The following is a 16,685-nucleotide window of genomic DNA, read 5'->3' as shown; positions in this document are numbered from 1 at the left end:
TGATCCTGATAACCCCTTACTGACCCTTCTTCTGGAATTATCTTCTAAAGAACTTTGTTGATTGGAGTGTTTTCCAACCCTTATCACACAGAATGAGGGATCTCTTCTGCATCCCAGCCCTCCAGTCTCTGGCCCTCACAGCCTGGATGTTGAGAGCTTAGAATTTGCTTCCTTGCATCTTCCAGAGGGTAGCTCCAGGGTCTTGGTGGCTTCCAGGGAAGATTCCACTAAGATGTGTTGTTATTTTGAATGGAGGAGGTTTGTCATCTGGTGTGAGGGCAAAGCCCTAGATCCTCTTTCTTGCCCTACACAGACCCTGCTTGAGTACCTTCTACACCTGTCCAAGTCTGGTCTTATGACCAACTCTATAGGGGTTGATCTCACTGCAATCTGTGCACCTGGTAGCTATGGATTCACACATGTGAGAATGAACTGGCCTGTTTGTCCTTGGATAAAGCAAATATGTTTACCTGTAGCAGGTAATTCATTCTTGTATACTTTCCCACCGCCCCTTGGAGTTGTCTAATATAGCTAAATTACTATACTGATGGTCCCACACTCGTGCAGCAGGCAAGACGGAACTCGTGCATGCATGGTGGGAGTTCTGCCACAACTCTTATACTGCGTTGGGTGGTATTCTGCAGTGGGTGACTTCACCTACATTTGAGAATTAATGGCTTGCTGTCCTCAGAGAATACCTGCTACAGGTAAGCATTTTCGTTGTTAGTTCGTGGTTACATATTCAATACTGGGTGAGGGTCTGTGGTCTCTGTGTGAAAGAGGCATGGTTTTCTGTTACCACTGCGTGCAGGATCAATCTGAATTAATCTGGCTTGTTTTGTTTTCCAATAGGTGTATTGATGTTCTAGTATTTATAGAGCTGTCCACTTTAGTATTTATAGAGCTGTCTTTTTCTAGGTAGGTCCTTGTTGTTTAAAGTTATTGATATTACAGTATGTTGGAATTACTCTGTAGGCCATGAGTGACATATGTAGTGTTTTATATTACTTCACACTGTGCCTGGTATTGAATTTTGAATTTGGATTTACACCACACCTTTCTCATTAATAGCTCAAGGCAAGTGATGTGCAGGTACAGTAGGTATTTTTCTGACCCTGGAGGGCTTAAAATTTAAGTTTTCTGTATGTGAGGCAATGGTTAAGTGATTTGTCCAAGAACTTAAGGAGCATCAATAGGACTTGAACCCTGGCTTCTCTGGTTCTCATCTTGCTGCTCTACATAATGTTTGGTAACTCAGTTGCAAACTAAAGGCTAGCAAAGCTCAAGCCTGGTGCCTATCAAAAACGTTGATAGATAATTATTTTATGGTTCCCAGTAATCTCAGAATTTCTGTTACAGAATTTCTGTTCACATGGCCAATAGGAAGATGCTGGACTAGGGAGCTAGGGCTGGCTTGAGAGCCAAGTGTTAAAGTACCTGCATATGTTTCCAGAATATGGTAAATACTATTCTGTTCAATATGTTGTATTATTTTGATTTTTTTTGGTCCATACATTGTATATAATACCATCAGTAACAGAGGTACTAGGGGAGTGCATACAGTATATATAATACCATCAATAACAGAGGTACTAGGTGAGGCAGCCAGAGTTCTTTCCTGCTGTGTTCAAAAGTATCCCTACTGTCCCTTTTTTTTTTTTTTAAATAGTGGTGCTCATACAGGGGAAGCAGTGTTCCCTTTTAAACTGTGCTAAACTGCAGGCAAATAAGTAAGGAAAGCTTGCAGAGTATGGCTCATGGAATTCTTTCCAACCTCCCTGTGAGTGCTTATGTATGTGTGTGTGTGTGTGCGTGCAAGTCTGTATATATATATATATATATATATATATATATATATATATCTGTAAAATGTGCTCATAAGGTAATGTAATGGAAAATTTTTGCTCACGTCAACTCAGTCCTTTGTTTGCTCATGTCAGCTTGGTCCATAGAGGTAACACTGGCTGCAACAACTGCAAAAACTTTACATGATGATGCGCGGAACTGATGGTGTGTCATTTACCACATAAGAACTCAAGCAACACACCAGAAACATAGCGAAAATGCATGTATCTGTCTTTCTCTGCTGGAAGAGTCTCATATAAATAGTTTCCTTTAAAATTTGAGCTTAAGTAGAGAACTTGTATGGTACAACTGTACCCATGTATATGATAAACCTAATTCTAATCTTAGCACCTAAATGTAAGTGCTATATGCATGCGAAGATTAGTGGAGAAGTAACCTAATGGTTAGTACAGTGGGCTGAGAACCAGGAAAACTGGCTTCGATTCCCACTGCAACTCGTTATAACTCTAGGCAATCACTTAATCCTCCATTTCTCCAGGTACAAAACAAGTATCTGTGTATAATATGTAAACTGCTTTGATTGTAACCAAGATGGTATGTCAGATCCTATCGCCTCTTCATAGAATACTAGCACTTATGTACATGAATGTTGAATTCACACCCAGAAGTGGTATGTGCTCATAAAACAGTTTTATATAATGTGAGTGCACAATAGTGTGTAATTGTATGGGGACATTCACGGGGGGGGGGGGGGGGGGGGGGAGAGGGATGCATGGGGTGTACATGGGTGTACATTTCAAACAACTATACACTTAGTTTATAGTATTTTTAGGCGTGTTGTGATAATCACAGGACTGCCCTACCCTAAGGAGGCTGCCAGAGGGCGCTCTCCTACAGAAAGTCGGGAAAATGCCCACTCTGGTCACTAGAGGGAGCCAAGAGAGGTACGTCCATGTAGTGCCTTGAAGGGACAGCTAGGGGGCACTCAGGGTATAGGACAGGCCCTTCCCTAAAGAGCCCACCAGGGGGAGCCCTCAGAGTAGATGAGGAACAGGTGGAGATAATTATGGGCCTGGACCTTTCTGGAATCAGGTGGGGAGGATTATTGGCCACCCTATAAAGACTCCTCTTTGAGAAAAGGAAGGGAGACGAGATGGGAACCTGGAAAGCCTGAAGCCTGCTGGAGGAGATTACATGGAAGATGGGAGAGAGGGATCCCTCTAAAAGCCAGGAAGGTAATTACCAGACTATGGACATGTTATTGATGGAACTGTGAATTATTTGAAATGGACTAACAGCCGTGGGGTGGAGGACAGGACTGTACAGTTGAAGTGAGTGAGGAAAGTCCTGTCCAGGGGAGGAGGCTGTTTACACTGAGACCCAGGTCTCCCAAGTAAGTGAGCTCAGTGGAGAAGAAAGAAATTGAATAATAAGCTGGAAAGAAGGTGTTCCCTGTAAGACTGGAGCAGAGTGCGAATAAAGTGAATTTGCATATAGCATGGAGTGAATTTTGCATATTGAAAGCTGAGAAACCCGGGGTTACATTCCCAAAGAAGGTGTCAAGGGGTATCGCCGGAGTACCAGAAGGGTGACCGGTTACCAGAGGGTGTAACCAGGGAAGGATTCTCAGAAGCGGTGGTAAATAGGGAACAGTCACCCTGAGTGAAAGAGGAGTCCAAATATTGAGACTGGGATTACAGGATGCTGTAGAGAAGAACTGTCTGAGTCCTTCTCAGAAGCCAAGTGCTAGTGAGGCCGGGTGGAGAGCATGTGAGACTGGACAGGAGCCACAAGAGGGCGATCAGCACACACAAGCACCTCTGGGGGGTTTACAGTGTGCATTTACACCTGCCATAGTCATGGCGTGCATTTATGCTTGTCATAGACGTGGCATGCATTTATGCTTGCCATGTGGTGTGTATTATGTAAGTGCTGGCAGATAAATGCTGACATGCTAGTATTCTACAGAATCTGGGTGTTCAGATGCTGTTACAGCATTCCTTCTCAGCGCATTGCATTGTGGCACCTAAGTTTCCTTAAATGGACTGAATTTTTCAGGTTACCTAGGTAACTGTCCTAATACTACTTCTTCCTTAACGTCTGAATCCTTTCAGAGGCACCAATCACAGCTAAATATTTTTCATTGCAACTTTCATTTTTAACACTTAAATCTTTCTAGATTTATACCTTGAAGATATCACCTATAAATCTTAATCTTTGGCCTTGAATCTTAATCTTTAAGGCAGGCCATCCTTGGCATTTCATGTTTGTAGCAGAGACAGTGGAGGGTGAAAATAACTTTTTCAGCTTTCCTAGTTCTCAACCCACTGCTGTAACCACTAGACCATAGAATTTGTGCTTGCACAATTCCCTTGTTCATTCTCAACCCGATTCTTCTGCCATACTAAGAACGAGGCCTTGCAGTTTTGCTGCATTGTCTCTGGAAAAGTGTGGAGGGACAGTCATGAGCGACAATACACAGGGGAGGAGGGTTTCAGAGAATGAGTGATTATGACTCTCTAAGGGAGGGGGGGGTACATGATAGGAGCTGACAGATGTTTGCCTTGGGTCCAATATACTGTTAGTCATAGTAACTAGTAGATGAAAGTAGATAAAGACCTGTACCATCCATCCAGTCTGCCCAAACAAGATAAACTCATAACATAAGGTATGATGCAATACTGCATAGGCTTACTTGATCTTCATTTGTCTTTGCCATTTTCAGGGTGCATACCATTGAAGTCTGCCCAGCACTGGTCTTGTTGTCCAACTGCTGAAGCTGTTATCTAAGCCTCACTCGCCCATCTAAATCTGTCCAGCCATGATCAGGGCACAGACCTGTACTGCTTTATCTCCTGCTGAATATCTGCGGTTAGGTGCTTAAATCCTATTTAACCAGCCATGAGCTGTTCCTGGCCAGTTAGATAGTTTTCAACATTTTTTTTGAGGGGGGAGATATTTAAAATGTGAGATTTTCATATAGTTTAGTATTTATATTAACAGTTAGTGCTGGGGAAGTGCTGACTGTCTTGGTACGTGGGTACCAATGACTTAGGAAAATGTGGGAGGGAAGTTCTGGAAGCCAAATTTAGGCACTTAGTACAAAACTGAAGTCCACATCCTCCAGGGTAGCATTTTCAGAGATGCTTCCCGTTCCACGCACAGGACCCAAAAGGCAGGCAAATCTCTGAAGTGTCAATGTGTGGTTGAGACAGTGGTGCAGGAATGAGGGATTTAGATTTGTTGGGAACTGGGCGACATTCTGGGAAAGAGGGAGACTATTCCGAAAGAATGGGCTCCACATTAACCAGGATGGAACCAGGCTGCTGGAGATAGAGCAGCTTTTAAACTAGAATGGGGGGTAAAAAGCCAACAGTTGCCCAGGAGCACATGGTTTGGTATGGGGTATCCTTGAAGGATACTATTGAAACAGCGTGGAATCATTATGGATAGAAATTCTATGTGTGAAGGGAAGACATATTCTTGTAGGGCTGTTCTACCGTCCGCCGGGACAGAACGAAGAGACAGATGAAGAAATGATTACAGACTAGGAAAGCTGGCAAATTGGACAACACTATAATAATGGGTGATTACAGTTACCTCCATATTGACTGGATAAATGTTACATCAGGGAGTGCCAAGGAGATAAAATTTCTAGATGTAATAAATGACTGCTTCTTGGAGCAACTGGTCCAGGAATCGATGAAAGGGGGAGCCATTTTGGATCTGGTCCTTGGTAGCGTGCAGAGCATAGTACAAGAGGTGGTGGTGGTGTTAGGTCCCTTGGTAAACAGTGATCATAGCATGATCAAGTTTAAACTACTATCTGTGATGAACCTGCAAAGGAAATCTACTGTAGCTGCATTTAATTTTTGAAATAGAATAAAGAAAATGGTTAAAAAGAAACTAAAAAGGATTGGCTACTAAGGTTAGGACACTAACAGGCTTATTTTCGAAAGAGAAGGGCGCCCATCTTCCGACACAAATCGGGAGATGGGCGTCCTTCTCTCAGGGTCACCCAAATCGGCATAATCGAAAGCTGATTTTGGGCGCCCTCAACTGCTTTCTGTCAGGGGGATGACCAAAGTTCCCAGGGGCATGTCAGCAGTGTAGCGAAGGCAGGACTGGGGCGTGCTTAAGAGATGGGCGTCCTCAGCCGATAATAGAAAAAGAAGGGCGTCCCTGACGAGCACTTGGCCGACTTTACGTGGTCCATTTTTTGTTGTGACCAAGCCTCAAAAAGGTGCGCGAACTGACCAGATGACCACCGGAGAGAATCGGGGATGACCTCCCCTTACTCCCCCAGTGGTCACCAACCCCCTCCCAACCTAAAAAAAAATTTTAAAGTATTTTTTACCAGCCTCTGTGCCAGCCTCAAATGTTATACCCAGCTCCCTGACAGCAGTATGCAGGTCCCTGGAGCAGTTTTAGTGGGTGCAGTGCACTTCAGGCAGGCGGACCCAGGCCCACCCCCCCCCCCCTACCTGTTACACTTGTGGTGGTAAATGTGAGCCCTTCAAAACCCACCAGAAACCCACTATACCCACATGTAGGTGCCCCCCTTTACCCCTTAGTGCTATGGTAGTAGTGTATAGTTATGGGGAGTGGGTTTGGGGAGCTCAGCACACACGGTAAGGGAGCTATGCACCTGGGAGCAATTTGTGAAGTCCACTGCACCCTAGGGTGCCCGGTTGGTGTCCTTGCATGTCAGGGGAACCAGTGCACTACGAATGCTGGCTCCTCCCATGACCAAAATGGCTTGGATATGGGCGTCCTCGATTTCCATTATCACTGAAACCGGGGACGACCATCTCTAAGGACTACCTAAGGACAACCATCTCTAAGGTCAACCTAAATGTTGAGATTTGGGCGTCCCTAACCTTATTATTGAAACGAAAGATGGCCGCCCATCTTCGATAATACGGGTTTCCCCACCCCTTCACGGAACCGTCCACGGCCCCAGGAAAACTTGGGCGCCCCATTCGATTATGCCCCTCCACATCAGACATGGATGTTATTCAAAAATACCATCTAGGTAGCCTAGTCCAGATACATTCCACGGGTTTGCAAAGGTGGAAAGAAGAGAAAATGACAGCTAGCATGGTTAAAAAGTGAAGTAAAAGAGGCTATTACTGCCAAAAGGTTGTCCTTCAAAGAATGGAAAAAGGATCCAAATGAAGAAAATAAGTACTGGTAAGTCAGATGCAAAGCATTAATAATGGAAGTCTAAAAGAGAATATGAAGAGAGACTTGCAGAAGCTAAAACTCAGAGTAACAACTTTTTCAGGTACATCAGAAGCAGAAAACCAGCATTGGACTGTTAGATCAAGAAGGGGCAAAGAGGCGCTCAGGGAGGACAAGGCCATAGCGGAGAAACGTAATGAATTCTTTGCTTCTGTCTTTACGGAAGAAGATACAAGAAATCTGCCTGTACCGGAAATGGTTTTCAAGGATGATGATGCGGAGGAACTGAAATAAATCTCAGTAGTAAATCACCTGAACCGAATGGCATACATTCAAGGGTACTCAAAGAACTCAAGCATGAAATGGCTGATCTGCTTTTAGTAATATGTAACCTATCTTTAAAATCGTCCGTAGTACGTGAAGATTGGAGGGTGATGCCAATTTTTAAAAAGGGTTCTAGAGATGATCCGAGAAATTACAGACCGCTAAGCTTGATGTTGGTGCTGGGCAAAATAGTGGAAAGTTAGAAGGTTAGAACGAGTGTGGAATAAAAAGAAAGACGACCCCACACTTAACGCCTGGAAACAACTTCAAAGAAAATATAAATATACCATAAGACAAAATAAAAGATTATATTACAAAACTGAAATTGGACCAAATTACAAAGACACACACAAACTCTTTCAACTCGTGAATAAACTACTAGATATCACACCAATCACAACCAACTGCAAAGATACACCAGGAGCAGAGAATCTCGCGAAATACTTCAATGAGAAAATCATACAATTGCGACTTAAAATACCTGCCAGTACCATCGACTATGCCGTACTGCTTGACTGTCTAGATCCAGATCCTGGTGTATACCCATCAGACAGAACCTGTACCAACTTCGAGATATTATTGGAGGATCTCATCTCCCAAACGCTCAAAAGGTTCGCCAAATCTCATTGCAAATTAGACATATGACCAAATAACCTTATGGCATCTGCCTCTCAACAATTTATAACAGACCTAACGAATCACGTGAACTATATGTTACGAAATGGACTCTTCCCGAAGGAGAAAGGAAACATTCTACTCACCCCCATACCCAAAGACGCAAAGAAAAGTGCTAACCAAATACAGGCCAGTAGCATCCATTCCCTTAATAACCAAACTAAAGGAAGGGATGGTGACCAAACAACTCACAAACTATTTAAACAAATTCTCAATATTGCACGACTCTCAGTCAGGATTTCGGTCTAATCACAGTACTGAAACAGTACTAGTTACTCTCATGAATAAATTCAAACAAATGATTGCAACTGGCAAGAACATACTACTTCTACAATTTGATATGTCAAGCACCTTCGACATGGTTGATCATGGAATACTACTACATATCCTCGAGTACTTCGGAATTGGAGGCAATGTTCTTAATTGGTTCAAGGGGTTCCTAACCACATGATCATACCAAGTGACAACTAATTCGACTACATCAGCCACTTGGAGACCTGAATACGGAGTTCCACAGGGATCCCCCCTTTCACCGACCTTATTCAACTTAATGATGATACCCTTGGCCAAACTACTATCAAACCAAAACCTCAACCCATACATATACGCAGACGACGTAACGATCTACATCCCATTTAAACAAGATTTAAAGGAAATTTCCAATGACATCAACCAAAGCCTACATATGCATACATGGGCTGATGCATTTCAGCTAAAACTCAATGCAGAAAAAACCCAATGCCTAATACTCACCTCTCAACATAACACAAACAAATTCAACACCATTAACACACCAAAACTGAATCTTCCAATGTTGTGACCCGGTAGTAGTGAGCCCCTGTGCCCCGACTGAGCACGGCTGAGATGGAGTGATGCCGTACTCGGTCAAGCAGCCAGACAACCCCTAGCTTCACCTGGGAAGCGACCACCATTCACCGAGAGTTGAGCCCTCAGCTGCAGGTGGCCACCAGGACTTCTGGAACCAGCGGAGTTGCACAGCCGCTGACCAGGATGGCAGGAAACAGACACAGTCCAGCACCAGAACTCCGAATAGGCAAGAATAGTCAAAAATCAGTCCAGGGTCAAGGCAGGCAGCAAACAAGCGAAATCCAAGAACTAGCCAAGGTCTGGTACACAGGAAATCAGGAACAGAAGATAGCCGGTGAACAGCAACTCCTCAGAACAATTGAGGCCGAAGCAAAGAAGGCCTAGAGGCAGTGCTTTAAATAGTGAAGCAATCAGAGCAAACCAAACTCAGGTGCATCCAACATGGCAGCCCCCATAGGAGATGCTCCCACGACCAGATATGGAGTTCCTTCCTGTTCTTGTTTAGACAAGATGGCTGCCCCCTCCTGAGCTAGCCAAGATGGCTGCTGCTCCTGCTCCAAGCCGGATGATGGCTGCCAGACTTAGGAAACTGAAACAGACCCTCCTAAGACTGAACGTGTCCCTTTTGGACGGAGCTGCGGAATGACTTAGCCGGGAGGAGCGTCGAACATGTGAGGGACGTAACAGTATCCCCCCCGAAAGCCTCCCTCTTTTCCCTGGCCCGGGCGATTAGGATGAAGAGAGTGATACTCACGAACCAAATCAGGAGCATGGAAGTTGGTAGCTGGTTCCCAGGAGTTATCTTCTGGGCCGAAATGCTTCCAGGACAGCAAGTAGAACAGCCTCCCACCACGCAGTTTGAATCCAGGATCCGGTCCACCTCGTACTCAGGGTCTGGATCGCTCTCAGGCACAACTACCTTCTTGGGCTCCGGATGCCACTTGGACCTGCGGAAAGGCTTCAGGAGAGATACATGGAATGCATTGTGCACCCGAAGTTGGCTGGGTAGGTGCAACCGGTAAGTCACCGCTCCTACCCTGGAGCGCACGGCAAAAGGTCCAATGAACTGGGGAGCAAACTTCAGAGAAGGGAGCCTCAACTTCAGGTATCGGGTACTCAACCATACCTTCTCTCCCGGCAGGAACGTGGGAACTGCTTGTCTTCGGCGGTCGTAAGTCTCCTTGGCTTTGACTGCTGCCCGTCTCAGCTGCTCTTGGACCTTTTTCCAAGCCTCTTGCATAGTTCGGACTGTGGGTTGTACCTGAGGTGGGACCTCCTTGGGGGAAATAGGCGGAGGCAGACGTGGATGACGCCCATAGATGGTACTGAAAGGTGTAGTCCGGGAGGCAGAATGCAGGCTGTTATTGTAGGCGAACTCTGCCCAGGGTAACAAAACGGACCAATCATCCTGGCGCTGGTTAGAGTAGGCCCGGAGGAAAGCCTTCACCGTCTGGTTGACCCTTTCCACCATCCCATTGGTCTGCGGATGATATGCTGATGAAAAAAGCATGGTCACCCCAAAGGCTGAACAGAGCGCTTTCCAAAAGCGAGAGGTGAACTGAGAGCCACGGTCACTTATGATCCTTTTGGGGCTGTCCATGGAGCCTGAAGATGTGGGTGATGAAACTGGAGGCAAGACTGGCAGCCGTAGGTAAAGTCTTCATTGGCACAGTGGGCCATCTTGGAAAATCGGTCTATCACTACCCAAATGACTGTGTTGCCCTGGGAGACCGGTAGATCAGTGATGAAATCCATGGACAGGTCCTACCAGGGTTGCTGCGGTACTGGCATGGGCAGCATCAGACCCCACTGTCTCTGATGAGACCTCTTGGTTCAGGCACACACCGGACAGGTGGACACATATTGCAGCACATCCTGCGCCATCCGAGGCCACCAGTACGACCGGGAGATCAGATGGAGTGTCTTGTGAAACCCGAAGTGTCCAGCGAATTCGGAAGCGTGCCCCCAACGCAGCACCTTCCTGCGGAGACCCACCGGTACTGTTCTTCGGCAGTCGGCACTCGCCCCAGATATAGAGGGAATGCAGGCCGGGTTCAGCATGGGATAGGGCTCCTCCTGGTCCCCGGGAGCCTCAAAACTGCGAGATAAGGCATCTGCCTGGACGTTCTTCTCCCCCAGCCTGAAAATCAGGCGGAAATCAAACCTAGCAAAAAACAGCGACCACCGGGCCTGACGCGGATTCAATCTGGTGGCATTTTGGAGGTACAGGAGGTTCTTATGGTCGGTGATCACCGTCACCGGATGGGCTGCTCCCTCCAGCAAGTAGCGCCATTCCTCAAATGCTAACTTAAGTGCCAGCAGCTCCTGATCCCCCACTGTATAGCGGGGGTAAACTAGCGTGAAAGGAAGAAGCAAGGATGCTTCTTCCCGGTAGCAGACGTCTGGGAGAGAACGGCCCCTACCCCCAAGGCTGAGGCGTCCACTTCCACCAGGAAGGGCTGGGTAGGATCCGGACTGCGGAGGACCGGTGCAGAAAGAAACGCCTTCTTCAGAGTGGAAAATGCAGCAGCCGCCTCTGGCGTCCAGTTCCTAGCATCCGCGCCCTTCCGCATGAGGGCCGTTAGGGGAGCTGTGATAAGGGAGTAGTTTTGTTAAACTGCCGGTAGTACTTGGTGAACCCCAGGAACCTCTACAAGGCCCGCAGGCCCTGGGGAGTCGGCCAGTCGCAGATTGCAGTCAATTTCCCAGGATCCATTTGTAATCCGGTGGCAGAGACAATATATCCCAGGAAAGGCAATCTCTTCTGGTGGAAAGAACACTTCTCCAGCTTGGCATACAGCCGGTGCTCCCAGAGGCGCTGGAGCACCATATGGACATGGGCAACATGCTGAGACAGTGAGTTGGAGAAGATCAGAATGTCATCCAGGTAAACGATCACTGAGGTGTAGAGCAGATCCTGGAAAATGATGTTGACAAAATTCTGAAACACCGCAGGAGCATTACATAGGCCAAACGGCATCACCGGTACTCGAAGTGACCCTCATGAGTGTTAAAGGCCGTCTTCCACTCATCCCCCTCCCGGATCCGCACTAGGTTGTAAGCCCCTCGCAGATCCAGCTTGCTGAAGATCTGAGCTCCTTGAAGGCGTGGAAGCAGGTATCGGTTCTTTACCGTGATCTTGTTCAGGCCCTGGTAGTCGATGCAAGGGTGAAGGGACCTGTCCTTCTTTGACACGAAGAAGAACCCGGCCCCTGCGGGTGAAGTGGAGGGCTGGATAAAGCCCTTGCTGAGGTTCTCCCGAATGTATTCCCCCATAGCGCGGGACTCTTCACGGGACAGGGTGTACAGGCGCCCCCGGGGCGGATCGGCTCCTGGCAAAAGGTCTATGGCACAGTCAAAAGACCGATGCGGAGGCAGCATGTCAGCCGCCTGGGCACTGAATACATCACAAAAGTCCTGATAGTCCCTAGGCAGCCCGGGCAGCTCCTTCGGTGGGGTCTGAAGCTGAGCCGAACAGAGCGACAGAGGAAGCTTGACTTGCTGTAGGCATTGCTTGACAAACCGGGCGTCCCATTGCCCGATCTCACCGGTGGACCAGTCGATCACTGGAGCGTATAGACTGAGCCAAGGCAGTCCAAGAATTACCAGATGAATGGCTCGGGTGAGGACCAGGAACTAATGGAGTGCCCCTACCTGCAAACGCAGAGGCACGGTGATCCGGGTGATGGTCCTGGGAAGACTATCCCCCTGGATGGAGGTCACTCGGAGCTCCGGTTGACAGGGCACCGTGGAGCCACCCAGCTGGGACAGGAACTCTGCATCGATAAAATTTCCTCCGGCCCCGGAGTCCAGTAAGACCTGAGCATGAACCTGGCCTCCTTCACCTTGGAGTAGTACAGGAACGGAGAGCAACTGGTCGGGAAGGGCAGACAACTGGCCCAGAGCCACCCCCTTCATAGGGCTCAGGCCGGAGCGTTTCCCGACCTCCCAGACTTGTTTGGACAGTACGTGTGAAATGGCCGTCCTGCCCACAATACAGACATAGCCGATTCTGGAGACGGTGGACCCTCTCCTTCTTGGACAGATGATGACCGGCCGTTATCATGGGTTCCTCCTTGGTTCCTTCCGAACCCTTCTCTTGGGACCCAGGTGCTTCTGGACGACGGGGCAGGCCTCTGGATCTCTGCACCTCCCGCGGCGTGGCCCTCTCCTGGGCTCGCTCCTAGAACCGGATGTCAATCCTCGTGCAGAGTGCAATAAGGCTATCCAAAGTAGCAGGAATCTCTCGGCCGGCCAATTCATCCTTAACTTGGCCGTCCAACCCCTGCCAGAAAATGGCCGTCAACCCCTCCTGGTTCCACCAGAGCTCCGCGGCCAGAGTGCGGAACCGGATTGCATACGCCCCCACCGACCCGGAGCCCTGCTGAATCCGCAGCAGTTCCCCTCAGGCAGAAGAAGGCCAGCCAGGTACGTCGAATACCATCCGGAATAGCCTTAGGAACTTCTCCAGGTTAGTCAGAACTGGACGGAGATGCCCAAGCCAGCGCGGCACCGGACAGCAGGGAAATGATGTAGGTCACCTTTATTCTGTCAGATGAAAACGCCTCTGGTTGTAGTTCAAACATAATCTGACATGGTTAAGGAACCCACGGCAGGCAGCCGGCGTCCCGTCAAACCGAGGCGGCCCCTGCTCTCGAGACCGGAGGAGCCCCGGAAGCATGCTGCGGGGAAGCGGGTAGCTGACTGCAAACATTCTACAGTACACTGAACAAGTGTGTTAGTTGCGTCTGTTGCTGGCGTAATGCCTGAGCCAGGTTGGCAAGCTCGGTTTGGTCTGGCGAGCTCATGGCTTCGGCCTACTGTTGTGACCCGGTAGTAGTGAGCCCCTGTGCCCCAACTGAGCACGGCTGAGGTGGAGTGATGCCGTACTCGGTCAGGCAGCCAGACAACCCCTAGCTTCACCTGGGAAGCGACCACCGTTCACCGAGAGTTGAGCCCTCAGCTGCAGGTGGCCACCAGGACTTCTGGAACCGGTGGGGTTGCACAGCCGCTGACCAGGATGGCAGGAAACAGACACAGTCCAGCACCAGAACTCCGAATAGGCAAGAATAGTCAAAAATCAGTCCAGGGTCAAGGCAGGCAGCAAACAAGCGAAATCCAAGAACTAGCCAAGGTCCGGTACACAGGAAATCAGGAACAGAAGATAGCCGGCGAACAGCACTCCAACAGCAACTCCTCAGAACAATTGAGGCCGAAGCAAAGAAGGCCTAGAGGCAGTGCTTTAAATAGTGAAGCAATCAGAGCAAACCAAACTCAGGTGCATCCACCATGGCAGCCCCCATAGGAGATCCTCCCACGACCAGATATGGAGTTCCTTCCTGTTCTCGTTTAGACAAGATGGCTGCTCCCTCCTGAGCTAGCCAAGATGGCTGCTGCTCCTGCTCCAAGCCGGATGACGGCTGCCAGACTTAGGAAACTGAAACAGACCCTCCTAAGACTGAACCTTGTCCCTTTTGGACGGAGCTGCGGAATGGCTTAGCCGGGAGGAGCGTCGAACAGGTGAGGGACGTAACATCCAATTTCGGACACCCTTTAAATTCTTGGAGTTACCATTGATTGACACCTAACACTTGAGAGTCATGAGAAAAACACAACCAAGAAAATGTTCCACTCAATGTGGAAATTAGTAAGACCTTTCTTCCCGAGGACCGTCTTCCGCAACCTAGTACAATCGATGGTACTCAGTCATCTAGACTACTGCAACGCACTCTACGCTGGCTGCAAAGAGCAAATAATCAAGAAACTTCAGACAGCTCAGAACACTGCAGCTAGACTCGTATTCGGTATAACAAAATATGAAAGCGCTAAACTCCTATGAGAAAAGCTACACTGGCTCCCACTCAAAGAATGCATCATGTTTAAAATATGTACCCTAGTTCACAAAATCATTCACGGAGATGCCCCAGCCTACATGTCAGACCTGATAGACCTACCACCCAGGAAAGCGAAAAAATCATCCCGCACATTCCTTAATCTTCACTTCCCCAACTGTAAAGGTCTAAAATACAAGCTAACGCATGCATCAACCTTTTCCTATTTGAGCACACAATTCTGGAACGCGCTGCCACGCAACCTAAAAAAGATCTATGAACTAACTAACTTCCGCAAACTTCTGAAGACCCATCTCTTTAACAAGGCATACCAAAAAGATCAACAAATGTGAACTCCTACACATATGTCCAGAATTGTCTTGCAGTATTTGCTTGTTACACTGCTGCCATGTTTTGTCATTATCATGCTGCCCAAAATCCTTCTGTAATACTAAATGTCTATTTTCTTATCTATTTCCACCATTCATGATGTATTGTAAGCCACAATGAGCCTGCAAAGAGGTGGAAAAATGTGGGATACAAATGCAATAAATAAAAATAAAATATAAAGAATAAAATTACAGAACACATAGACAAACATGGTATAATTGGACAGAGTCAGCATGGGTTCAACAAAGGGAAGTCTTGCCTCACCAATTTGCTTCATTTCTTTGAAGGCATGAATAAACATATGGCTAAAGGTGATCCGGTTTATGTTAGTGTATCTAGATTTTCAGAACGCTTTTGATAGTGAGGGACTGCTGAGATAATTAAAGAGTTATGGGATAAGAGGCAAAGTTCTGCTGTGGATTAGGAATAGGTTATTGGACAGAAGGTAGGGTTAAATGGCCATTTCTCTCAATGGAGGAGGGTGAACAGTGGAGTGACACAGGGATCTGTATTGGGATTGGTGCTATTTAACATATTTATAAGTGATATGGAACTCGGAATTGTGAGTGAGGTGATTACATTTGCAGATGATACAAAACTATTCAAGGTTGTTAAAACATGGGCGGTCTATGAAATATTGCAGGAAGAACTTAGGAAATTGAAAGACTAGGCATCCACATGGCAGATGAAATTTAATGTGGACAAATGCAAGGTGATAAATATTGCAAAGAATAATCTGAATCATAGTTATTGAAGCTAGGGTCCATCTTGGGGGTCAGCACTTAAGAAATAATTTTGGCTCATAGACGCCGAAATATTAGGTCTGTTTTGAAGACCTGGGCTCGTTTAGACCTTTTTTGTCAGGAGCCACATAGCACGCCTTGAACTTGAACTTGTGTAACTCTGTAATTTGTCTCCAGGTATTGCCTTTTAATAACGAATTTTTTTTTTTTTTTTTTTTTTAAAGGGGGGTTTTGTTTGATTATGTGTTTACTTTTGCATTCTATGTAAGGCTAAATCTTTAATAAAAATATAATTTAAAAAAAGAAAAAAAAAAAGAAAAAGATCTAGGTGTCATTGTAGAAAATACGCTGAAATCTTTTGCTCAGTTTACAGTGGTGGTCAAAAAAGCAAACAGGATGCTAGGAATTATTAGGAAAGGGATGGTGAATAAGACTGAAAATACTATAATGCCTTTGTATCGCTCCATGATGTGACCACACTTTTGAGTATTGTGTTCAGTTCTGGTCGCTGTATCTGAAAAAAGATATAGCGGAATTAGAAAAGGTTCAAAGAAGAGCGACCAAAATGATAAAGGAGATGAAACGCCTCTCGTATGAGGAAAGGCTAAAGAGGTTAGGGCTCTTCAGCTTGGAAAAGAGATAGATGAGGGGAGATATGATTGAGGTCTACAAAATCCTGAGTGGTGTAGAATGAGTCAAAGTAATCGATTTTTTTACTTGTTCCTAAAGTACAAAGACTAGGGGTTACTAGAGGAAGTTACATGGAAATACTTTTAAAACAAATAGGAGAAAATATTTTTTCACTAAACAAATAGTTAAGCTCTGGAACTCTTTGCTGGAGGATGTAGTAACAGCGGTTAGAATATCTTGGTTTAAAAAAAGGTTTGGAGAAATTCCTGGAGGA

At 46.7% G+C, this 16,685-nt stretch overlaps 1 protein-coding gene across 1 annotated transcript in view; it reads left to right on the top strand.

Moving 5' to 3' along the window:
* Positions 1–16,685, top strand: part of ADAM23 (ADAM metallopeptidase domain 23) — a 1,183,145-nt gene that overhangs the window by 610,127 nt on the left and 556,333 nt on the right. The gene's annotated exons all lie outside the window — the stretch shown is intronic.

The sequence above is a fragment of the Microcaecilia unicolor genome, chromosome 7 (genome assembly GCF_901765095.1).
Source record: "Microcaecilia unicolor chromosome 7, aMicUni1.1, whole genome shotgun sequence".
NCBI lineage: Eukaryota > Metazoa > Chordata > Amphibia > Gymnophiona > Siphonopidae > Microcaecilia > Microcaecilia unicolor.
Note: the sequence above shows the minus strand (reverse complement) of the source record. Positions and strands in the feature narration are given on the sequence as shown.